The sequence below is a fragment of the Natrix helvetica genome (genome assembly GCF_964273705.1).
Source record: "Natrix helvetica genome assembly, chromosome: 2".
Taxonomy (NCBI): domain Eukaryota; kingdom Metazoa; phylum Chordata; class Lepidosauria; order Squamata; family Natricidae; genus Natrix; species Natrix helvetica.
Window position 1 is genome coordinate 44199077 of NC_138552.1, and position 26564 is coordinate 44225640.

Sequence of the window (26564 nt, forward strand, 5' to 3'; positions counted from 1 at the left end):
ATTGCATAACAAAATAATTTTGTCCCACTAGATTTCAGCCTAATATGTCATAATAAATTTGAATGACACAGCATAGGTAAAATGATAATTTTATGACTTATGAAGTGCACCTTCATTGACTTCTCAAAAAAATGTGGCAAAAGTCAGCAGTGTAAAATAAGTGTTTGTCAAAATGATGCAATTACATTTCTGTTAGCAGAGGTTTCTTAAAAGTTGACTGTTAGTTGGTTTTCATGATATCCTGAGTTCTACCAAACCATACATATGCATCAAAAAGATGCACTTATTTTAGAAAACAAGCTAAACATATTACTAAATATCTGCCATGAAGTAAAGATTTGTCTAAGTTTCTCTGTTAGTTCTTCAATTATTTTCCTTGAAAGCCACACAACTCTGGCAAGGTGTTGAAAAAGATATGGAACAAAGAGCAACATGTGTATGATTAGATTGATCCTACATTGCCTTACACAAAGGCGTTGAGATTTTGAGGCATTTCATTCATAAAAATCCATTCTCCCAAACTTTCATATGATTCTATTTTTTTCTAACATACACTTTCATATGATTCTATTTTTTTCTAACATACACTGCATAGCAATTACACAGAGAAAAACAAAGGAAATGAGTGATAAAAGTACAAAATTAATATGAATTCTAGAAATGGTATATGTTCTCCTTTAACAATTATAATTAACAAAAAAACAGAGTTGGAAGGGATCTTGGAGGTCTTTTATTCCAAGCCTGAACTCAAGTAGGAGACCCTATATCATTTTTCAGACAAATGATTGTCCAATCTCTTCTATAAATCTCCAGTATGAAGCACCCACAACTTCTGTAGGTAAGTTGTTCCACTTGCTCTAAATCAGTAGTTCTCAACCTGTGGGTCGGGACCCCTTTGGGGGTCGAACGCCCCTTTCACAGGGGTCGCCTAAGACCATTGGAAAACACATATTTCCAAAAAAAATAGGAAAGCATAAAATAATTTTATGGTTGGGGGTCACCACAACATGAGGAACTGTATTAAAGGGTTGCAGCATTAGGAAGGTTCTGTTCTAAATAAATGTTTGTGTACCTGTTTAATATACAAAAGGTATGAAAATATATGTGTATCATTGTAGAAATTGTAAAATGGACATACAGTGTACAACTACCTATGTTTAAAAAAAGTAATATGTAGCTTGAAAATGGAACTGCTATCATAACTGCTATCATAACTCAGATTACTTTTTAATGAGTTTTAATTCCTATTGTGTACTTAGCGGTAGTGTTAAAGTACATAATGGTGAGGTTATGACTCAGAATACAGTTATATAGTATTATGATTCAGAATAAAATTGCTTTACATATAAAGTAAAAATATGGTTTCCTTCAAATAAATGTTCATACAATATTATTTTTAAATGGCCAAAAAAAGAAAAGAATGTATGAATAATAAGCAACATTTACAAAAAGACGCATGTTATCACATACAAATTGGTTTAGATAGGAATACTTTTTAATTAGGAAGGACTTTTTCTTCTTCTTTCTATGATGAGTAAATTCAGACTCTTGTTACTATTTATTAAAATACAAATCCCAGACTTGGAATACATCAGCATTCATATGCAACACTGGCAATCTCACACATATGTTATGAGAGACCCAAAATATAAGTACAACAGTGAATGTGATAATATGCATGCACTGCATAATTATCTGCAAATCCTGCTCATTTCAAGGGAAAAGTGATTATTAAAACCTTGAGTCAAATAATTGGCAGGAGATTCTGTGGCTGTGTAGGTGGATTGTGGGTTAACACAGAGTCAGTTGTGCATGTTTGGCCACAGTTTATTTCGGCTTGCATCTGTTAGTTATTCTGTAACCAAGCAAAGCTTGTGCACAGTCTTTTATGGTTTTTAAGCAAGAATTATGCAGAAAAATATGCTCTAAAGTAATTAAATCTGCAAAGAAACCAAGGATCCTTTTCCCTTTTATCCAACACTTAGAAAGACAAGGAGGTGATGGTGTATAAAACATTTCAAATCCAAACTCTTTCAAGTTCAAGACAGGAACTCCAAACAGACTTGAAACAGAGTTTCCTCTTCTGTTATGGAATAATAGCAAACATATACCAATGCCCTAAGATAACATTTTGAAGATAACAGTTGGACTTACTGTGTGTATCTAGTAACGAAAAAGTGGTACAATCTCTTGGCTTTTGTTTTGTACTTTGGCTTTTGCTTTGTTGTGATCATTTATATCCCTATTCTCAACTATAAAAAGGGCCCTCAGAATGGCTAAGAAAGCAGTGAGATTAAGAAAGTAAATTAAAACAATAATAATGAAAATAAAATTCAGTCACAATCTATTACATAATACATTGTTTTACTATTAAATATGTGTTAATGAAAAATGCCATCTTTTGCTGGGATCATAAACTTGATTAGTTAAGAAGTTTGTACTTTCAAACAAATCTCAACAATTGCAGTGATAAATCAGGCAATCAGGCAATCAGGCAAAACTGTTCCATGTTGGTTGGGAATTGTAGAAATGATATCCCAACCCATTCAGAAGAAGGCATGTTAACCTTCTATATTGTAGGTTTGCTGAAAGTGATGCAGAAGTATGCTTTTACTATGTGACGAGTATTTCTGTTGATTCTGATTTGCTTTCATTGATTTTCTTGATAAATATAGCTTTTGAATTTCCATTTGCAATTTATACATACATACACACACACACATACATACACACAGATGTGCATCTTTATGTAAATGCATGCCTATATCTAACTGAATTGCCTTGAAAATTGATTTTTTAAAAAAATAAACATATAACCACTTGATATTTAACACAATTGACTGTTATTTTTCTCCTTTTAATTTTCATATATTTGGCAAACTTTTCAAGCATTCTAGTGTTTCCCCACCTTTTATTGCAAGATTATGAAAGCAATTCGATTTAAAACTTTCTGCAATATACAGCCAATGTTCTTAAACATAAATATATTTGCTTCTTTGTTTTCTGGAATATTTATTCATATTTTATGATGAAATCTTATTTAATAGGAAAACATGAAATCACAACTATAAAAGGAATTTGAAATATTTGGCAGCTTTTTTGTGGATTTGTATTGGTCTACAAATCAGGCAAGAAGTTATTCAAGATCCAGTATTCTGTATAATGGAGGGAATCATAATATAAGACCAAATGACAAATATTTATTAGAGTTCTCATATTGTTATTTTTGTTTTATTTGACTTATATCAATAGTTCATGGGTGATTCTGTGTTCTATTGAGAAACTCCCAGTTCATTTCCTATTTCAAGTAATGCATTGTTAATTCTTCACTGGCCAAGATTAAGATCCTGATACCTGGATTGTAAAAACAACTGTCTTTCATTTACAATTGGACAAGTCATTAAAAGCAACATTAACTAACAATAACATCTTATTCAATTGAGTATATACATTTTGGGAAGCATATATATGATCACTGAATCATATGTACTTTTTTTACATTCTGTTGCTTTAAATTACAGAAATGAATGTTAAGAGCAGAGCACTTGTCATTTATAGTATCACTGAATCCAAAGCTGAAAAGATGCAATAGTCTTGCTGTTCTTTCATCACTGCCTTTTGGTTATACTTCATATCTGATATCTTTATTTGTTCTTCAAGTTTGATTCCACTAAATGAAATGTTGAGGCAACAGAATGTGCTGTGAACCAGAGAAAATAAATAACAGGACTGAGTTTGGTGAGGAAAATCTTACTATGGACAACTGTAATATTATGATATCAAATTTGCAAATAAAAGTTTTGAACACATATGAAACGAGTCAGAGAAGGAGATGTGAAATATACTTTTGAAAAATGTAGTTGGTTTTAAGCAAGGTTGAATGTGATACTATTTACCCTGTTCAACCCTATGTATCTTTATTTTTAAAACATACTAAGTTGTTTGAAGGAGTTGGGAGAAATAGCAGGTTTTTTTAAAGAAAGATGGGAATCAAATAACAGGCAACCCCAAGATAAGGGTTTTCTTTGAAACGTTGTATTAATTGATTGACTTTATCAAAAAGATTAAGGATTGTAGAGAAGGACCTACCTTGTTAGGTGACATAGATGACAGCAATACTTATCTCTCTTAGTTTAAAGTATCTTAGGGGGAGGTCATTTTGATGATAAAAGGAGGAAGAGTGTTCAATTGTGTTCATTGTCTTGAGTGCCTGGAAAAAGAGAAATATAACTATAATAGCTAAATTGGTATGACTACATCAACTAATTTTTTACATAAGATTGCTGATATGCAAGAACAATTGACCTCCATAGGTAGTCTGAAATAATCATCATAATCATCTTCCTAGTATTTTTCTCACAGGAGCAGGGTCTGCTTTTTTGACCAACAAACACCATTTTACATGATCAAACTCAGCATGCAGGTCATGTCTGCATTTTGATGGAGTTGGCTATAGATCCATTGGTTGCAATCAAAAAATTGACCAACTGGCTTATCACCTGGGCCTGACATCGGTTTGGGCTGTGTTCAGCTCAGCACTGCCATGGCAGAAGGGCAGTATTCAGTGGCACCAAGAGGAGCAGCAGACTTCACCATCACATTGTTTGAAATAATAAACTTCAGCATAGGTATGTCCAATAAAATATACTGATCTTCCTTGTTTCCCTACATATTTAAAATATGTGACTATTTGTTGTTATGTAAAGAGTCACAGAAGCAAAATAAATTGAATTACGAAAAAAAATATTTAGTACTTTATATCTGTATCTACAACACAGAGAGATTAAAGATATATTTTCTATATCTCATTCTGTCAATTTTGCTGTGAGCTCTGCTGTTCTAAAATGACAATTATACCATCTTACTATTTACAGATACTAAAAACCCTAGTATATTAAGTTTCCTTTTCTGTGGCCTTGAACATTCACTGGGCATTCTAAAGATGTTTCCTGAGTGTATAGTATGTTTAGGCATTCATGGAGCTTATTCATAGAAAAAATGTACCCTACCACTCTAATATTAGATGCCTTTCTGATAGTGTTTCTCTCATAGATGTTCATGTGAAAGTTTCATTGGAAGGTTTCAAGGTCTTTTAGTGAAATGAGAGAATTATAGGCTTTGGTGGGGTTGTTTGGATCAAATGTAACATTGCTACTCCTCAAAGACTTGTAATTGCAGCATTCAAAACATATGGTTGATCAATCGCTGAATAAATTCAAAAAAAGGGTTCCCACCACCCCACCGTGTAACTAGTTCCATTGTCAAACTGTTCTTATTGTTAGAAAACCTTTCCTAACATTCATCTGGAATTTGCACTCCTGTAATATAAAACCATTGTTCAGGGTCCTGCCCTCTGTGATGATAGAGAACAGATCTTGCCTTCTGTGTGGGATTTTTTTCAGGTATTTGAAAAATATTATTATATTCCCCCCCAACACACTCAATCTTCTAGTTCCAAAACTAAACATTTGCAGCTCCTTCATTCTATCTTTGTAAGACTGCATTTCTATAAACCTGATCATCCTTATTCTCTTTCTCTCATTAGTAGATATAAGGTGTGATCTAATGAAGAAAGGCCACAATTAGTTCCAATCAGTTGGAAATGTTATTTCTGTTGATGTAGCAATACAATTTACCTTGCTCCCATGCTTGTGACACTGCTATCTAAACCTAACTGAGCACATCGAAGAAAAGAGTGGGTTTCCTTCTAACTGGGATTACATTTGCATCATTAAACATAGTATAATGCACTATATTTTTCTTGTATATAAAACTCTGTTGAGGAAGGGGGATAAAGCAAATTTTGTGAAATAAAAATAGTATTTGTATTTGGCTATTTCTTTTCAGTGCTTGATCTGCAGTGCACAATCTTTTTGTCTTAATTAAAGATATTTTATAGTATTAAGGTTGAACCCCTTTCCGGATGCAGGGATGTAGAGAAGGTGTGTGCCACCTGGCTTCTTCTGAATTAACCCGGTTAACTCTTTCAACTCTTCAAGGAGCAATGGCGGTCTGCCTCTGAGCTCCGTTTGTTTGCAGGGCTCTTTTGGTGTGGCAGGGATGCTGCCGGTCCTCTCTTTCCATCTTGAGGACTGGGGGTCCAGTAAACGACCACCCTGGCTTTTTCCATGACCCAAGTTGGTCTCCAGGGTGGTCTGACAGCCAAGGAGAACGGGGGAGAATGAGGAAGTGAGCGGTGCCGGCCAGCCGACCAGCTGGTGGAGAGATGCCGTAGGAGACCGTAGGAGACCGTAGGAGACCATAGGAGACCGTAAAATGGCTGGGAGAAAGTGGCTGGCGTGTTCGGGGGTGTGCTTGTGGTGGCGGCGACTGGAGCGGTGGCGGCTGGAGACGCCAGGATGCCGAGCGCCGAGCTCCCAGCCTGCTGCGGACTGCATGGGAGGTCGAGCGAAGCGCCGGAGGCCGGCGGGAAGGTTGGAGGCCAGCCGAGGCGTTGGAGGCCGGCGGGAACGGCGCTGGGGCTCTGAGCGGCGGCTGGAAGACGCCGAATACACAGGGAGCGACGAGCGGTGGATACAGGCCTGTGGCGGGAACGAAGCGCTGGAGGTCTGGTGGGAAGAAGGAGGCTTGTGACACTGGGGGCCGGGCAGGAATCAGGGGGCATGTTGGTGACTGGCAGGAGGCTTCAGTGCCAGGTTTGGTAGGAGAACCATCTGCCCCCTGCTAGTTGCCTACTTTGTTGTGACCATCTGCCCCCTGCTGGCCACCTATTGGCTGTCTGCCCCTTGCTTGCCATCTGTGTGCTCCCGGTTGACCACATCCCCCCCGCTTACCATCTATTACCCTACTACCTTACCGACTAACTGCTCCCTGCTTACCATCTATAGACCATCTGCCCCCTGCTGCCCACCACTGACCACTCACCAGCTACCCCTTGTAGACTATTTGACCAGCCCACCCACCCCCACCTAGGACTACGATCTTCTGACATCTGGCAACTTACCATCTGCACCCAAGCCTTGACCTTTTACACCGTACTGGACTTAAAGTTTTATATACCTTAACATCTACAGCACCTATTATTGATCTTAGGCCCTGCTGAAACCATAGTCTACCATTCATCTGAGGACAGACCTGATTTTACTGCGAGAGTCCCCCCTCTCGCAGGTATGGCCCTCCGCCCTTTCGAGGGCCCACCTTGATGATGGATTTATTAATCCAGAGAGGTGGAGGAAGCGGAAACTCAGGGGGTTTTTAACCAAATGTTATATAAATGTTTTAGGGGGTTCCAGGGTGGGGGGGGTTAGCCAGGCCAAGAGAGCGGTTAGCGCCAGGTGGACAGGTGAGGTTGGGAGGAGAGGGAGCGGAGCTGGGGAGGGGAGGGAGAATAATGACATTCCGTTAGAGGGTCTTTTCATCTCAACGGTCGTAGGGAGGGGTAGGTGCGAGGATAAACGTAGACTCTGTCGGTTGGGAGACCGTGGTCGTTGGACACGACCAGTCATTTGTCCCAACCCCCACATTCTAGGTGGCCAGGATCTACAGAGCCAGGGCCTGAGGCTGATGTTGTGCAATGTGAGGTCCGTTGTCAATAAGGCCCCCCTCATTAATGACTTGATCTCGGAGGGGGAGCCGGACCTTGCAGGGATAACAGAGACCTGGCTGGGCCACGAGGTGGGTCTACCTCTCGTGGAAATGTGCCCACCGGGATACCGTGCATTCCATCAGCTGCGGGCCCTGGGTAGGGGTGGCGGGGTAGCGGTGATTATAAGGGAGGGTCTGGAGCCGAGAGAGTTCACTGTGCCACAGATATCCAGGTGTGAGTCTCTATGCGTGAAGTGGGGTCCAGGGAAACAGTTGGGCTTGCTGATTGTATACTTGGCTCCTCGCTATGCATCAGCGGCCCTGCCAGAGCTCCTCGAGATGATTGCAGAGATGGCGGTTGAGACCCCCAAGCTACTGGTTATGGGGGATTTCAACCTGCCGTCGATAGGGGAATCATCCGAGGTGGCCCGGGAGTTCATGGCTTCAATGACAGCCATGGACCTGACCCAAATAATTCAGGGCCCCACACACGAGGGAGGCCACACGCTGGACCTTATTTTTGTCTCTGACCAGTGGAAGAGTGATCTGGGAATAGGGGAATTAGTTATTACACCCCTGTCATGGTCAGATCACTCACTTCTCCGGCTCGACTTCCCAGGCGCTACCTCCCATCGCGGGGAGGCGGAACCAGAATGTCCTAGATGGTTCCGCCCCAGGCGCCTGCTGGATCCTGATAGGTTCCGGGAGGAGCTTGGGCCACTTCCTGTAGCCTTGACCCGCTCCCGGATGGAAGACCTGGTGGCCGCATGGAACAGTGCGGCTGCCGGGGCCTTGGACCGGGTTGCGCCTTTGCGGCCTCTCCTGTGGCAGTGAGCCACCCAGGCCCCTTGGTTTACCGAGGAGCTAAGGGTGATGAAGCGCCACAAGAGACGCCTAGAGAGCAGATGGAGATCTTCATGCTCCGAATCTGACCGAACACAGGTAAGAGCCTATTTACAGTCCTACCTTGTGGCATTAAGAGCGGCCAAGCGTCAATATTGTGCCACTCTTATTGCGTCCGCAGATAACCGCCCTGCCGCCCTGTTTCGGATGACCTGCTCCCTCCTTTCACAGAGGCCGCGGGAAGCCCCCCTGCAGGGTAGAGCAGAGGAATTTGGGGAATATCTGCAGGCCAAATCCCTCAAATCCGTAGCGAGTGGGTCCCCTTCAGTAGTCTAGAAGAGACGTCGGAGGCGAGTCTTGAGGGACCATTATGGGAAGAGTTTGACTCTGTTACTACCGATGATATGGACAGGTTGCGTGGGCGACTGCGAGCCACTACATGTTTACTGGACCCGTGTCCCTCCTGGCTTACACTGGCATCCTGGGAGGTCACACGAGGCTGGCTCCAGGAGTTAGTCAACGCTTCCTTGAGAGAGGGGTCCTTGCCGGCCGCCTTGAAAGAGGCGGTGGTGAGGCCCCTACTCAAGAAGCCTTCCCTGGATCCAGCTATGTTAACTAACTATCGTCCTGTCTCCAACCTTTGCTTTCTGGCGAAGGTTGTAGAGAGTGTGGTGGCACAGCAGTTCCCATGCCACTTGGAGGAAATTGATTATCTAGACCCGCGCCAGTCCGGTTTCCGGCCCGGTCACAGCACGGAGATGGCCTTGGTCGCATTGGTGGATGATCTCTGGAGGGCCAGAGATGGGGGTTGCTCCTCCATCCTGGTTCTATTAGACCTCTCAGCTGCTTTTGATACCATCGACCATGGTATCCTATTGCATCGTCTGGAGGGGTTGGGGGTGAGGGGCACCGTCTTGCGGTGGTTCTCCTCCTACCTCTCTGGCCGGACGCAATGTGTGCTGACAGGGGAGCAGAGGTCAACCCTGAGGCCACTCACTTGTGGAGTGCCGCAGGGGTGGTCCTCTCGCCCCTCCTGTTCAACACGTATATGAAGCCGCTGGGTGAGATCATTCGTGGTTTTGGGGTCAAGTACCATCTGTACGCTGACGATACTCAGCTGTACATTTCCACCCCGAACCACCCCAACGATGCCATCGAAGTGATGTCCCGGTGCCTGGAGGCCGTACGGGTCTGGATGGGAAGTAACAGACTCAAGCTCAACCCCTACAAGAAGGAGTGGCTGTGGTTACCGGCATCCCGGTTCAACCAGTGGGTTCCATCACTGGCCATCGGGGGCGAACAACTGGCCCCCGTGGAGCGGGCACGCAATTTGGGCGACCTCCTTGATGCCCTGCTGTCGATGGATGACCATGTGACAGCCGTGGCAAGGGGGGCGTTCCACCAGGTTCGCCTGGTGCGCCAATTGCGTCCCCTATTGGACCGGGACGCCCTTCACAAAGTCACCCATGCACTAGTGACGTCCCGACTGGACTATTGCAATGCTCTCTACATGTGGCTTCCCTTGAGATGCACCCGAAGACTGCAGCTGGTCCAGAATGCGGCCACGCGGGCAATCCTGGGAAGTACTAGGTACTCCCATATAACACCTCTCCGGCGCGGGCTGCACTGGCTACCTGTGGCTTTTCGGGTGCGTTTCAAGGTGTTGACTTTCATCTTTAAAGCGCTCCATGGCACAGGACCTAGCTATCTGCAGGATCGCATCCTACCCCACACATCCCTGCGACCGATTTGCTCTCACAGAGAGGGACTCGTCCGGGTGCCGTCCACTAGGCAATGCCAGCGGGCGGCGCCCAGGAGTAGGGCCTTCTCTGTGATGGGCCCGACCCTCTGGAATGACCTCCCCCCCGACATCAGAACATCCACCGATCTCCGCTCCTTCCGCAAGAAACTTAAGACCCACCTGTTCCACTTAGCTGGCCTGGCCTAACCGCAGCTTTAATCTCTAATCTTTCTGTCCTGTATTTTAATTTTTGGGGGTAGGTTTTTTAGGTTGCTTTTAATTTTTATCATTATTGTACAGCTTATATTTAATTTGTTTTTAAGGGGTATTTAAGATTTTCTATTATGTATTTGGTTTTTTTTTAACTGCTGTCTGTACACCGCCCCGAGTCCCTTCGGGGAGAGGGGGCGGTCTATAAATTTAATAAAATTCAAAATTCAAATTAATAACTTCAACATAAGTTATGTTAGAGTTATTGTGTTATTTGTATTATGGCACTGTGTATATGTATGCATATGCATATGTATGATTTGTTTTTAATAATACAATTCTGGATTAGGTTTGATAGGGCAGATTTTCTTACTTTCTTATGCTCTCAAGATAAAGCAATTATTAAGAACCTAAAAAAGGAACAGTGGAAAAGTTATACAATTTACAATACAATAAAATACAATTACAGGTAGTCCTCGACTTCCAACCACAATTGAGCCCAGATTTCTGTTGCTAAGTGAGACATTTGTTAATTGAGTTTTTCCCCCTTTTACAGCTTTTCATGCCACTGTTGTTAAGTGAATCTAGCTTCCCTATTGACTTTACTTGTCAAAAGGTCCCAAAAGGTGATCACATGATTTTAGGACACAGCAACAGTCATAAACACAAATCAGTTGCCAAGCATCTGAATTTTAATCACATGATCGGGGGGATGCTGCAAAGGTTGTAACCGTGAAAAGCAGTCGTAAGTCACAGTGTCGTTGTAACTTTGAACCATCACTAAGTGAACTGTTGTAAATTTGAGGATTACCTGTAAGTCCTTGATTAGAATTGAGCAGCAACATTATTTGAATTAAAATATTTCATTTTATGTTTGGTGAGCTGTGACCTAGAAGGCTGAATGAAAAGGGAGACCACAGTGTAGTCGTGTAGTCATGTAAAATTGTACACTGCCTTATCCAAGTTTATCCAAGTCATCATAGCCTTAAAATATCTTTTTGACAGATGTCTTGATTTCAAATACCTCCAGTTACATAAAACAAATTATGCCACATAATTTAACTTAATCTGTATAAAATTTACTTGATCAGATTGACATATAGTGATGTATGCTTTTTCCTTAAGTTAAAGCCAGGAAACATGAGTCATCAGATATTTGATTATATGGTAATTCCCAACACAAAAGATCTGCTCCCAGAAAAAGTTTGCACATTTGATATTAGTTTATTATCTTATAAGGAACTAAGACCTTTTGCTTATATAATGTATGTGTGAAAATGAGAATATTTTATGTAGGGTAAATTGGTGTTTGACAGGAAAGCTACTCCCTCTTTATGTAAATCATCTAAAGAAATGTCTAGGTAGGGAAGCTAAAAATAATAAAACCTTATTTTAAAGGATGTTCATACTATATATAAGGGCTACAGCTTCATCTGTTTATATCTGGGTTCACTCCAGACATATTTTGGCAATTTTCATATAACACACTAAACAAGATAAGAAAACAAGCAGTTGTATTTCCACTACATGCATTCTTGTTAGATTTACTAACTGAAATTCACTTTTTTTTAATTCGAAGGGTAGGGTCCACTCACTTTCCTGCCTTGTATGTTATTGGAGCACACTAGATACAATGCTGTCTAATGGGTTTTTTTCATAAATTGGAACAACTGTACAAAATATTATGAGACAGAGTCTTTGTCTACATTCCCTGCATTATAGCTATAGAATAAATAATTACTGTTTTACTATTGTATTTCTGGCAGAATTAGAATGATAGGTCAATATTGGGTTTGGAACTAGAACATAAAATTTCATTTGCCATGCATTAATATTTTAATCTTTTTAAAAACAAATCATTATATATACTTATATTTAGACAGTTCTCTCTGTGGAATGATACTAGGATGCAATGTATTAAAGCACAATGTGCAACTCTATTTAAACAAGGCCTTGAACCACAGCTTAAGTTTGACATCCATTTTGGATTAAAACAACCTATTTATTATGAGTTATAGATTTATACTTACAATATTTTAATTCCTTAGATGTGTTTGTCTACGGAGATTCTCAGTCATCCTGGTCATGGTTATCCCAACGGTGCTTTTTCAAGAGGCAATTAGACTTTCTGGTTTTTCTTTGAAGATGTTTCACTTCTCATCCAAGAAGCTTCTTCAGCTCTTCAGAGCTGAACAAAAAGCACCGTTGGGACTTAGATGTGTTTCAGATAAAAACTGAAAAATAAGTAAATAAATATGAGAATTTTAAAACTATCAATGCAATTAAAGGACATTCCATGGTGGATGGTTACATTGACTTCTTTGATCAAAGAAAAGACAATATCTACATTTATTCCTGACTGGAAAACCCTGATGGAGTTTTTGTGTAAAAATGGGGGGGGGGGAATGAACTTATGATTTATGGTTTTGATGCCTAGGCAGGATAGATTATAGGAAGAAGAAAGTGAAACTGTAATCATAGAATAAAATGCAGATTTTAACATCATAATGCACATACAAAAAGTTAGAATTTATATCATAATGTCCTTTGGAAATGGAAGCTGAAGGATTTCCAATGGTGCTGATCTGCTGTTGAATGTTTTCCCAGGCAACTTTGCTGACTTCTTTTTCTCTGCTTGACAAAGAAGGTATTTAAAAAATCCCAAGTGTTTTTGGAAGCAATTTTAATTCTGTATCCTGCTTTTGCTACTTTTCTTATTTTGTAGTTGTTAGTTTTCTTACATGTGGAAAATATTCCCATATTGGGGTTGGGGGGGGAGTTACTATAGTTGTAAAGCAGTCTGGAAATATGACTGTAGGGTAACATAAAAGTAGTTATACTCCCCAGAATTAAATAAATAATTTAGCAGAGCACGCATAACTAAATAGATGCAAAGAACACAATGAAAGATAATAATTACTTAGTAAATATAGATGTAGGGGGAAATTACTAAGATTTGTTTGAGGTGTAGAAACCAGTGGTGTTCCTTTTGCTTTCTCTCTCATTGCCTTTTCAAGCCCACTGATAATTATGGGGAGTAATTGTCATCATTTATTAACTTCCTTTTATTTTTCTGTTTAGCAAATTTTTCATAACTCAAGATATTTTGTTTTCTATGAATGAAGCCAGTGTTCCAGTCATACAGGAAACTACATGTAACCAAAAGTGCTTCCACATAGATTTTCTTAAACATGACCTGGCTAATATTTTAATATTCAGCAATGGTTGGAGGAAATAAACTATTTTTAAGAGTTGACAGTTCCACATTGCTGATGTTCTATTCGAGAGAGTAATATACAGGATTCAAGTTATTAAGAAGATATTGATACATTCTTAGGTATTTATTGATCTTAAATATTTATTTTATCCATAGTTATTTGTTTATATTTCACATTTCTTGGCCACCAATCTCTCCCAAATAGATTCAGTACAATCTGATCCCTTTTACTAATGCATTCTGACAGATCATGAAAACGTTTAAATAGTGTTAAATACGTCATGGCCAACAACTACGGCAAACAAAAAAAGGCATCATTTGTTCTTGAAAGTTATTTTTACATAATACCTATTTTAGAATACAGTAGCAATAAATTGGAAGTTAAGAGGCAAATAAATTACAGCTTATCTGTTTCTAAACTGTGATTAAATAATAGAGTACATTTTAAAACATATTTTTAAATCCAATAGTATTCACTGTTAACAACCCATCATAACTAACATTTCAAATGTAGTTGTCTGAGTCAGCAGATTAAACCTTCCTCAGTATTCAGTTAGATATTACCGGTGCTTTTTACAGGAATCGCTGAGCTACAATTGTTCCTATTGCTATTTACCTTGACAATTACATCTGATATTGTCATCTCCATTGACAAATGATGAGAGGCGCACTCACCAATAGAACAAAAATACATTTTTTCATGCTTAACTTTGAAGTTCAAACTTTACATATGCAGGATTCTCAGATATTGACTAAGCATATTACTGAGAGAGAAATTCCATAGTAGAAGGTTGAGAGATAATAAAATACTACTACAATATTTTAAACTGTAAATTTTAAAGCAACTCTTTTCCAGACAAGTCTTTAAGTCTTAAAACATGAAATGTTCATTTATATTACCAGTTTAGCCAAATATGAATTGTATAATTACTGTACCCCAATTTGTTACTGCTATATAACAAATTGGGGTACAGTAAAGCAGTATATTTGTTACTGCTACATGTATAATTACTGCTCTTCCCAATTTGTTATTTCCTGAATATAATACCAATCATTAAAAACAATGATGTCACTAAATAGAAAGTTGAATATGACAGGAGCAGTAATCTAAGCACACCTGAAAGGTATGTGGCACATTTTATATCAAAATATATTTTATTCCTTATCTGTCTCCATCTTCCCTTAAATATTAATAAAATCTCCAATGGACCAAGAATCGGCATCTCCGCTAGATAATTAACAGTCAAGCTGAAACTAAGTTAATCAAGTAGAAATAGGAAATTGGAGGAAATATTTTACTCAACTTCCTGAACCCCAAATAAGTTACCCAGACTTAATCCCAGGGGTGAAATTCAGAAGGTTCTGACAGGTTCTGAAGAACCGGTAGCAGAAAATTTGACTAGTTCAGAGAACCAGCAAATACCACCTCTGGCTGGTCCCAGATTGGGCTGAGAATGGGGTGAGAATGAAGATTTTGCAGTATCTTTCTCCTGCCACACCCACCAACCCACACCCACAGAACCAGTAGAAAAAAAATGAATTTCACCACTTCTTAATCCACATATCAAAGGAGAAGGTCTGTAAACACAAATGGAATTAATTAAAATGGTCTCCCAATAGAACTGCATGTTCACAAAAACAACCATCATAGGGAGGAGGAGCCAATGTCACGACGAGACAACATGCGATCTCAATGCTCTGAGATCTCCATCAATACTTTTGCCACTGGGAGATCCAAACGGATCTAAACCGTTCCGCAGAGATGGTGAACAGGAAGAATACATCTTGCTGATCTCAGGGACATCGCAAAGTCCCTGATCGATCCAAGAGAAGTTCTTCAAACCAGCGACAAAAAATCCAGTCATTAGGCTGATGAAGTCAGGGCAGCTCCAAAGTGGAAAGATACGGAAAGAAAAAGTGTTTCCAGCTGATGAGGAATCTTTACCATTTTAAAAGAGACTGCCTATAAAAAACTTAAAACTAATTTAAATTGGAAAACAGAAGAAATAAGCGGCGGAATTAAATTTGGAATGGTTTTGGACAGTGGGTTATCTTACTTTTTAAATGCTATCTTTATGGATGGAATTTATGCAAGCCTTTTAAAATGAATGGATTAAGTTTTCTTCTATTTTTTTTCTTTTATTATTCTTTGTAACCTATGGACTAAAATTCTCCTCTTTCATTACTGTGGGTGTTCTTCTAACTCATTCAAGAATCGGACTTTTTTTAAAATTTGAAATACAAAAAAGATACAAAAAGAAACAAAGATGATTGCAACAATAACACTGCTACTCGGAGGCTGGTGGTTTGTATATTGGAAATGAAACACTCATACTTTTCTCACTGATTATCCTGGCTTGGCACTCCAAGGTCTCACTGCTTGTTTATAGAGAGTGATAAGAAGAAAAGCATACAGATGTCCCTTTGAAGTATATCTTTAACCAGAGAAAGGTGAAAATAAAACATTATTGTGAATCTATGCTTAATCTTGTTAAAATCTTCCAAGCTAGAACAGCAGTGTTTGTTAGCTGGAGATAATGGCACAATTTCAGCAGCAGAAAGAAATTTTAAGTCTGCAAAAGATATTCTCAGAAATACAGAAATTATCAAACACATATGAGAGGATAGAGAAGAAGTTGGAAGACTTAAAGTATCTAACAGTAAAATATGATGAAAAAGTTGGAGATGTTTATCAAATGGAAAAAGTGGTGGTTAAAATCCTAAAAATCAAAGAGGAAAATAAATATAAAGAAATTAAAATTGCTGATATTTATGGTGATTGGTTTGTCTCTGAAAATGGAAAGAGTGGAATACTGAAAGAGGAATTAAGTGGAGGGGAAATCTACCCTAGATGGCAAGATGCAGAAGAAGAAAAAACAAAAGAATTTATGGATTTTAAGAGAGAAATTTTATTAGCAATATCATTGATAACACTACCAACAATCAAAGATAAGCTGATTAAGGAAACAGAAGAAGGGCAATGAAATTACATGAGAGATTTTATAAGCAAAGAGTTGCTAAGAGGGGTCCATACAAAGTTGATCAAGGAAATGATTAGAGGACTGACACCACAAATGGCAGAAGACATGAGACTGTTTTGCTACTGGAAAGATACAGGTTGATAAATGGAAGAGTATAATTTAAAACTAATTAAACTTAGTGAAATTTAGTGACAATAGATATAGTTAAATAAATAACAGATAATGATAATAATGCATACAATGTGTAGTGTTGTGATAAGTAATAATTGGATATGAATATTGAATGATACCCATGAAAGGAAGATTACAAATCCTTTTGGGTTATATATAAAGGTTAATAAAAAAGAACTAAGTTAGATACAGTTAAGTATTGATTATTAGGGGGAAAATGTTATGATACAGGATATAGTTAAATAAAGGAGGGATAATGCTAACAACATATATATATAGGTATTGGTACAACATAAGGAAACTGGATGTAAATTGTAAACAGTGATTTGGAAAGAAGGATTAGAAAACTTTGTTATTAAATATTATGGATGTTTAGCTAGAATAGGACATAAGGATTCAGTGTTATTGGAGAATTTTAGAAATAGTAAATGAAATGCCAGTATGTGGTTATGTATTAAATCTTGGTATATTTTATGATGAAGGACATTTAAACAATTATAGTCAAATTAAAATGGAGGTATGATGATGGTAACATGTATAAATATCTGAGTTAAATACTTGAATTAATATGAATTATGTTTGTTGACTGTGGAAGAGATGCACGAAAGCCTTTTTGTAACCAACTGATACACTTTCTACTGTATGTAAAGAAGGATGTGTTGTGTTTGTTTTGAAAATAAAAAATAAAAAAAATTATTATAAAAAACAACCATTATAGATGACATGTACCTTCGCGCACACACACACACACCTCATGTATCACCCTAGAATCAGCACATACACACTTCCACACCCAGGACAAGCTTCCCTATAAAACAGTATCTCTGTACCCATTTTCTCTGCAACTGCCCCCAAAACAAACCTCAGCTTTCAGCTTTCGTCATAGCTATCTGGATTTCATTTTTATTTATTCTTGCACAACCCCAACCCTGAGTTGGGACCCTATATTATTTTTTTCTGGCAGGTACTACATTGATTCCTTAGTTTATGTCATTCCTGTATGGGTCCAGGCATGGATGCATGCTCTTCACATACAGAAAGGAAGGCTTTCACTCATGCTGCAACTACTATCTTGACTTCTATGACTCCTGCTCTGAATGCACCCATTATTGTTTCAAAACATCAAGGAATGATGATGCCATTGCAGTTCATTTTGTTTCCATCCAGTCTTTTCCATTCTTAAAATTGATAAAACAATAATGAAAATAATCCATATGTTGATGGCTGTAGTATGGTGGTACTACTGATGACGGCATTTTGAGCATTTAGGATCTAAGAGAGATTCTCCTGGAAAAATTACTGAACAGCAGAGTCCTGAATGAGATTAAAAACTTGCTGAATCTGATGTTTTGGCACTAACCTTAAATTAAATTCAGTAGATCTGAGATGATGATATACTTAGGATTTTTGAAATTAGGTTTCAAACCATTAAAAAATGTCACTCTATTTTATGATGGGAATGTATAACTTTCTTTTGACTTAGTGTTGCATTTAACATTTGAGTCAAAGTTAGGTACTCAAACTCTAACAGTAGATTTCTTGACAACAGGCACTTAGAAAGAATTGGTTAAAATAGTTCCTTTTGAATCAAATTCAACTCCTGTCAACTTTGTGTATATATCAGTGTAGTGTCCTGGCAATAGAATGCACACTGTCTTCTTTAGTTAACATTTTTCACCCTTCCCAGTCAAACTTATAACCTTGGTATTTCCTGAGGGATTCCATCCAACTACTGATGATGCCATTTTGAGCATTTAGGATCTAAGTATGACTGGACCTGCTTAACTTTTAAGTACAAGGATGGTTAACCATGTGCTGTATCTACTGAAGCAAGCAGGACCAGGAAAAAAAATTAAATCTGATGTAGCTTAAACTTTCATTCTTTCCTCTTTTTTCTTTCTTTTTTTCATTTGTTGAAATATTTTGGGCCATCTTTCCCATTAAGACTACTATTAAGCAGCAAATTTTGGAGAATCTCTGAGGGCAGTAGCTAAGAAACTGTAGCTCGTTTAACCATATTCTAAGGGATTGATAATATTACCTCATCTGAGAAGTTTAAATTAAAATTTTCCAAGTATTGGGGAAGGGTGATTGTCTAGTTCTGTTACATTTTGAAAGCTTCATTGCTGGTGTCTTTGTCTCCTAATAAACTGTGTATCCTTTTTCATGTATTCTTCTTATGTATAAATTGCCCAGATTTGTGGCCTCAAAAATCGATTGCATAAATAAATAGAAAAGAGGAAGGGAAAAGTGGACAAATTTGAATTACACTGTACTATAATGGACAGTGGTGGGTTGCCAATTTTTTTATTACTGGTTTGGGTGTGGTCCCGAATGCACAGAAGCATCCAGTGGGTGGGTAGAACCTCCGACCGCCACTACTGGCTTGCCCGATCCAGGCCAAACAGAGAGCAACCCATATCTGGATTGTTATCTTTTATGTACCAGTAATTTATATAGTTTTTTCTAGTTTATCATTTCAATTGTCTGTTGCTGCCCAAACATCAGTTGTCTTATGAGAAAAACTGGGAGTCCATTTTTAGTAAATGTTATCATTTTCATTTCTAGAAAAGCCATTGAGGAATAATAATTCTGTATTTGTGTGCAGATTCTGTTATGTTAAGACTATGCCCTCATGGTTTTCAAGCTATACTTTTTACCCAGAATTTATTTGTAGTATTGACCAAAACTCTTGATGAAAGCATAGCAGTATTTCACCAAACTGGTAACATTATACATTCCTGCAGATCACATTAAATATGATAATTAAATGATCATGTGATTATTTGGTATATTTGGGGGATAGTGTATTAGCATATATAACTAAATTTATAGGAAAATCTTAAAATGTTAATGTAATGTTTAACTATATGCCAAAGTTTTGGAATTTGACTGTTTATCAAAACATGTTACAATTATGATTGTAAGAAGTTTTGCATTTTAAGTCAGAAATTTTCTTTGGAGCATGTCTTGCTCAATGTATGGTTGAGAAGAAATACTGTCCAAGAGTCAAGAAAAATAGTGCAAGTCAAGATGGATAATATTGAAGAAGAAAAACCAATCTGATTTGGTATAAGATAGATTCTAATATTTTCCTACACAGAGAGTATAATTTGTGGTGAAGAAGCTAGCTAGTTTTAATAGAATAATAAGAAAACTTCCCTTTAATCATAAGTGCTTTATATTTCTCATCTCTATCAAATACATCTGTTGGGTTTTAAGACAAATTAAGATGGCTATAAAACAAACAACAATATTGGGGTATCTCACCATGACAGAATATCATGATCAAAACACATTTTTAGTATGGCTCCAACAGAGAAAAGAATTAGAATTTGCTTTATGGAACTCGCAAAATGCGGAAATAGATGGGGGATATTCTTCAAAATTGTGTTTAAAATATGTACTCTGTTTATATTCAGCCCTCCAACCTCTACAGATTATGTTGGCCTATAGCTCATTGAAATTCTGAAAGAAATTGCCTTTCTACGTAGTCCCTATTAAAACACTGTAAGACTGCTCATTCTCTTGATATTTTAGTAAAAATGAAATGACAGCAACATGAAGATTCTGTTTCTGGAAATGTAAAAGATTCTATTTAACTGATGTCTGGTCCTCCTGAAGGAATTCTACAGGATGATATTTATTTCTTCTGGGAGACATTCTATATGTGAATAGAAAGAGATTGGGCAATGGGCAATGATGCAGAAGCAGCTGTGAACACAAGTACCATATTTTATTGCAGTTGCTAAAGTAACAGCATTCTTCTCCCTTCCAGAATAATCAAGAGGAAACATATAAAGCTCATTCAACTTAAATATAGTGCACTATTTTGTTTCAGCATCATATTAATCATGTTCTTCATCTGAAAACTGAAACATATTTATTTCTGTATCAAAACAGGATGATATCTGCATTAAAAGACTAGAAATTTTGCTAAAGAAAACAAGGCCCTGGTATAATAGATTTGTCTGCTGATTATGAGCTGCAAACAAGCATTTCCAACATTCTTATATTGTATTTGTGCTGATAAATAAATAAAGGGAGACTAGTATGCATCCATTTCAAGCTATTTAGCTCTCATCAGCTAGCCATACCCTTACTGGGATTCGAACCAGGGCTGTATTACATGTTAGGCAGTTATTTTAGCCACTAAGCCACAGGCTTTCCTCCTTTATCAGCTAAGCCAGGGAAATAGGATCCATACTAGTCTCCCTTTATTTATTTATCAGCACAAATACAACACAAATATAAAAAGGCAACATTAAAAATAAAAATATGGGTTTCTGCCTGGATGGTTTTCTGTGATGAGCCGAATGACAGAAAGAGGGAGTAGTGAGCTCCCTCCCATATTTGGGCATACCAGGGGTAGTAACACAAATGCATATGTGTGTGGGGGGGGCATCTTTTTATTTAGATACCATACTACAAGAAATGACACACTCACATAAATGTAATGATTACTTGGTTGCTAGCAATGATTGGTGTCATGTATAAACCGAGTTCACTGTAAATTATTATCTTGGATAAATGTGAGCTAATATGAAAGTTCTATCTGCATTTCAGATGTCTAATGGATCATTCACACATATGATATAACTCAATGACACAAGCTATAATATCTTACAAACTATGGGATAGGTTTACAGAAGTAATAAAGTCATTATTAAATGAATATAGAGGAACTGGTTCTCTTTCTTGTGCTATGCTAGAAGAATTGCTTTCACGTGGCTCTCATCTGCACAGCCAGGTTGGTATAATAAACCTGAAGCTATGTACCAGGCACTGTAAAAACAAGGTGCTCTGTCGGTAATTCCTACAACAGATGCATCATTAAAAAAGAGATTCCTGGCTTTGTAAATCTTGCAGCCTTCACATATTTACAGATTAATGTGTGGGTTTTTTTAAAAAAAATGACTCAGTTTCTCAGAATTGTTCTGTTTCTAATTCTAATTCATCCTGATCTAGAATAAAAAATATGAGAGTCACAAGATAGCAGAGTTCTATCATACTTAAATATGAATAGGATTAAGTAGCAAAAACCTAGAAAATCCAGATTTTCCAAGCAGAAAAAAAGTGATGATGTGCTACATGTATATTTTACTTGACTGGGACCAGTGCTGGTAAAAAGAAAGGGAAGAGCATCAGCTCAACTTCTTTTCTCTATTAAAATTATTTTCTTGAACCATGAATATGGGGCCCAAAGTCCTTACTGAAAAATTAAAAATAGAAGATGAATGCCATCAGTGGCACTAACTCTCTTGCCAACAGACTAAAAATTCACCTGGAGAACAAACATATTATCAGCCCTGTGCTAATGTATTTCAACCAGTTTACAATGACTTATGTTTTCCTGTTGGTGTGATTAGTAAGATTCAAGCAAGTTAAAGAAAAAGTACAGTTTGAGCAGCACTATTCTTTCTCAGTTTACCTTATAGTGGGGAGGGGAACCAAAAGGAGACTCTGAGATCCAAAGAAAAAGCAGAATATAAATGTAACAATAAATAAATAACTATGAAAGTAGTTTTCAAATCAAGAAATATATTCAAATAATAAGATGTAAGAACTAATAAGCCTTGCCATTAATTTACCACCCATAAATTCAGAAGGAATACCACTAGAAAAAGTTGAAAGGATTATGTACCTCAGTTCTAATTTAGACGAAAGCTGGGACATGACCAATGTGGGTGACTTGGTAGGCATGGTAGGGGAAGGATACTGCAAAATCCCCATTCCCTCCCCACTCCTGGGGGAAGAATATTGCGAAATCTCCATTCCCACCCCACTTTGGGGCCAGCCAAAGGTGGCATTTGCCGGTTCTCCGGACTATTCAAGATTTCCACTACCAGTTCTCCAGAACCTGCTGAATTTCACCCCTGGACATGACCACTGAAGTAAAGAGAAGGATAGAGAAGGTCGAACAGCATTCTTCAAAATGAAAAAGGTCTTCCGAAGTCACAACATAAGCCTAAGATTGAAAATCAGGCTTGTCAGATGTTTCATCTTTTCTATCCTGCTCTATGGAGTAGAAAGTTGGTCTCTGACAAAAAAAAACCACTTGAAGAGACTAGAAGCATTTGAAATGTGGATTTACAGACAGCTGTTAACATATAAGCTAGGTTGACAAAATCAGAAATATGGAGGTGATAAACCGCCTGGAAAAACCAATGGTTTTGAAATCATTAAAACCATTAAAAATCAAAAGTTAGAATATTTCATACATGTGATATGACACCTGGAAAAATATGGCATACTTCACTTAATCATCTAGGGAAAGATTGAAAACAAATGAGGTCCAGGCAGAAGAAGAACATCATGGCTTCAAAATCTAAGGGACTGGTTTGGACAAAACTCGAAAAGTGCTGCTGTTGATAAAAATAGGATTGTCAACAGGATCGCTAACATCTGATAACAGATATGGCAGAATTATTATTATTATTATTATTATTATTATTATTATTATTATTATTATTATTATTATTATTATTATTATTATTAGCCCCTTGCTGAAATGTTGCATATGGAGCAGATTTTAGGATATACCTCAAGAGCCAATGATCATTCAGTGCACTTTTATTTCTTGAATGTACTGGCTTTAGATGTCACTATACATAGAAACTGTTTCTAAGATCTCTGTGTTTTGATTATGCTCCAGTGTTTCCTTCTTTTCTTCCCTAAGAAATGTCTAACCTTCCCAGGAAACCTGACAATGAAGAATAAGCAATACTTCACGAAAAAAGAAAACACAAAGTACTGTATCCAACAGCTGGTTCTGGCAGTTTGAACTAATGACAACCTGACTATCTTCATTTCTAGGTCCATTTCTAGGTAGAGCTGTTAAACAGTAGCTGAACATGAACTTTACACAATTTTTTTTTGGCAGCTCTGTTATAATGTATTAGGAAATTATTCTAAAGAATCTCAATTTATAGTTCTTTTTTGCCTATAGTAACAGATATAATTATTGCCAACAGTATTGAATGATTGGCAATGTTTGCTTCGCACAAATTAGCATAGTTTGGTAAAATTTCCTTGTTTCAGCATGCAACTAGGCAATTTCAAAAGATTCATCCACTGAAATATAGTTAAAATAATTAAATATATCACAGTCTCACTTCTAATTGCCAAAATCAACAGATAAGTAGCATCCAATTTCTTCTTACAGATGGATCTAAAGGACTTACCAGGATGCACAAGGGAGCATTCTTAGAAAGGTACGGATAGCCCAAGGAATTATCCAATTATAAATCAGGGTAAGTGTGATTAATACTGTATTTTGTTCAAACAATAATGCAGCATCTTTTATGACATTTACCAATCTGGAAAGAAAAAATATATAAAAGACCCATTGCAAAGAGATATTTTGGTCTTAGAGGGATCAATTTTCTTGAACCCTTCAGCATATAACATAGTGAGATACAAAATGACATTTAAGGTCATGTCAAATATTTAGGATCCTTTCAGGTGTGATCAGTGATGCTTAATCACTGAATTCCAGCAAGCCTAAGAACTTTTCTAACTGTATGTCAGAATGAAATGCTTTTTTAAAAAAAAATTCTTTACTGTTGGAACTTATTTCATAGAGATCTACAGAAAATTGGTAGATCAAAAGAGACAGTCTTTGCCCTATATCTTGCTCCTAGCTATGCTAAATGTGGAATCAACATCATATATTTTCTGTTCATTTTATTTCTTCTTTAGTAGCTTCAGAATTTCATTGTGCTTGCCAATCTTTTCTGAGGTATCATCTGACACAAAACACCTCTTTAGGCTGAATCCTAAATCTTAGTGATACAAAAGTAAAAAATAACAAGAAAAAGCTTCTTCCAACATGTTAAAAACAAGAAAAGAGTTAAGGAAACAATTGGTCCATTGCTGGGAAAAAGTGGCAAGAAGGTGACAAGCAACAGGGAGAAAGCAAAACTATTTAACTCATGTTTTGTATCTGTCTTTACACAAAGGGATAAAACAGTCCAACCTATCAAAAACAGCACCACAAAAATCAGATTAGGAACACAAGTTGAGATTGGGAAGAAAATGGTAAAGTGAGCACCTGTCTACCCTAGACAAGTTCAAATCACCAGGACCGGATGGATTACATCCCAGGGTTCTGAAGGAACTGGCAGATGAGATCTCAAAACCACTGAACTATATCTTTCAGAGATCCTGGAACACCGGGGAACTACCAGAGGACTGGAAAAGAGCTGATGTGTTTCCCATCTTCAAAAAAGGGAAAAAAACAGATCCAGGAAACTACAGACCTATCAGCCTGACCTCAATACCAGGAAAGATTCTGGAAAAGATAATCAAGCAACAAATTAGCAAACACCTAGAAGCAAACAAAGTAATAGCCAAAAGCCAACATGGGTTTGTCAAAAACAGATCATGCCAGACTAATCTTATTACATTCTTTGACAAAGTGACAAAATTAGTGGACCAGAGGAATGCCGTCGATATAGCTTACTTGGACTTCAGTAAGGCATTTGATAAGATAGACCATAACCTATTACTAGATAAAGTAGAGGAATGTGGGTTAGACAGCATCACCACCAGATGGATTCGTAACAGGCTGACCAACTGCACTCACTGTGTAGTCCTCAATGGAACTGCATCTACATGGAGGGAAGTATGCAGTGGAGTACCCCAAGGCTCTGTTTTGGGCCCAGTACTCTTCAACATCTTCATCAATGATTTGGATGAGGGAATAAATGGGGAACTCATCAAATTTGCAGATGACACCAAGCTGGTAGAAATAGCCAACACTCCAGAAGATAGGCTAAAGATACAGAAGGATCTTGACAAACTTGAACATTGGGCACTATCTAACAAAATGAAATTCAATGGTGAAAAAAGTAAGGTTCTACATTTAGGCAACAAAAACGAAATGCACAGGTACAGTATAGGTGGTACCTTTCTCAACAGTAGTAATTGTGAAAGGGATCTTGGAGTCCTAGTGGACAACCATTTAAATATGAGCCAGCAGTGTGCAGCAGCTGCCAAAAAAGCCAACACAGTTCTAGGCTGCATCAACAGAGGGATAGAATCAAGATCACGTGAAGTGTTAATACCACTTTATAATGCCTTGGTAAGGCCACACTTGGAATACTGCATTCAGTTTTGGTCACCACGATGTAGAAAAGATGTGGAGACTCTAGAAAGAGTGCAGAGAAGAGCAACAAAGATGATTAGGGGACTGGAGACTAAAACATATGAAGAACGGTTGCAAGAACTGGGTATGTCTAGTTTAATAGAAAGAAGGACTAGGGAAGCCATCCTAGCAGTGTCCCAATATCTCAGGGGTTGCCACAAAGAAGAGGAAGTCAAACTATTTTCCAAGGCACCTGAGCGTAGAACAAGAAGCAATGGGTGGAAACTAATCAAGGAGAGAAGCAACTTAGAACTGAGGAGAAACTTCCTGACAGTTAGAACAATTAATCAGTGGAACAGCTTGCCTCCAGAAGTTGTGAATGCCCCAACACTGGAAGTCTTTAAGAAGATGTTGGATAGCCATTTGCCTGAAATGGTATAGGGTTTCCTGCCTTGGCAGGGGGTTGGACTAGAAGACCTCCAAGGTCCCTTCCAACTCTGCTATTGTATTGTATTGTATTGTATTGTATTTTCAGTATATTTTGCAATATTTTCAGGAGTAGCATTTCCAGAACATGAATCCTAACTAAAACCTGACTAACTTCAAAGCTGAAAATTGAAAAGAAATCTTGTTAGAGTTGCTATCTGTACAGTGCACACTAAAATGTTTGTGTATCTTATTTTCATCACCTTAAAATTATGATTAATTTGCAAATTATTTGATGATAGAATTATTAATGGTTTAAATTAGAAACATTTTGATGGACAC

At 37.8% G+C, this 26564-nt stretch overlaps 1 protein-coding gene across 7 annotated transcripts in view; it reads right to left on the bottom strand.

Annotated features, from left to right (window-relative positions):
* Nucleotides 1–1319: 1319 nt before the first annotated feature.
* The window catches only part of LOC309386236 (uncharacterized protein), a 138387-nt gene continuing 113142 nt past the window's right edge, over nt 1320–26564 (bottom strand). For 6 of the 7 annotated variants that reach the window (XR_014174371.1, XR_014174372.1, XR_014174373.1 and 3 more), the window contains 3 exons: nt 12370–12573; nt 4090–4210; nt 1320–3700 (listed from right to left, as the gene is read on the bottom strand). The gene's annotated coding sequence lies outside the window, so the exon portion shown is untranslated. Of the gene's footprint in view, nt 3701–4089; nt 4211–12369; nt 12574–23892; nt 24028–26564 lie in introns of all 7 variants that reach the window. The other variant, XM_081941381.1, reaches the window with a different exon arrangement.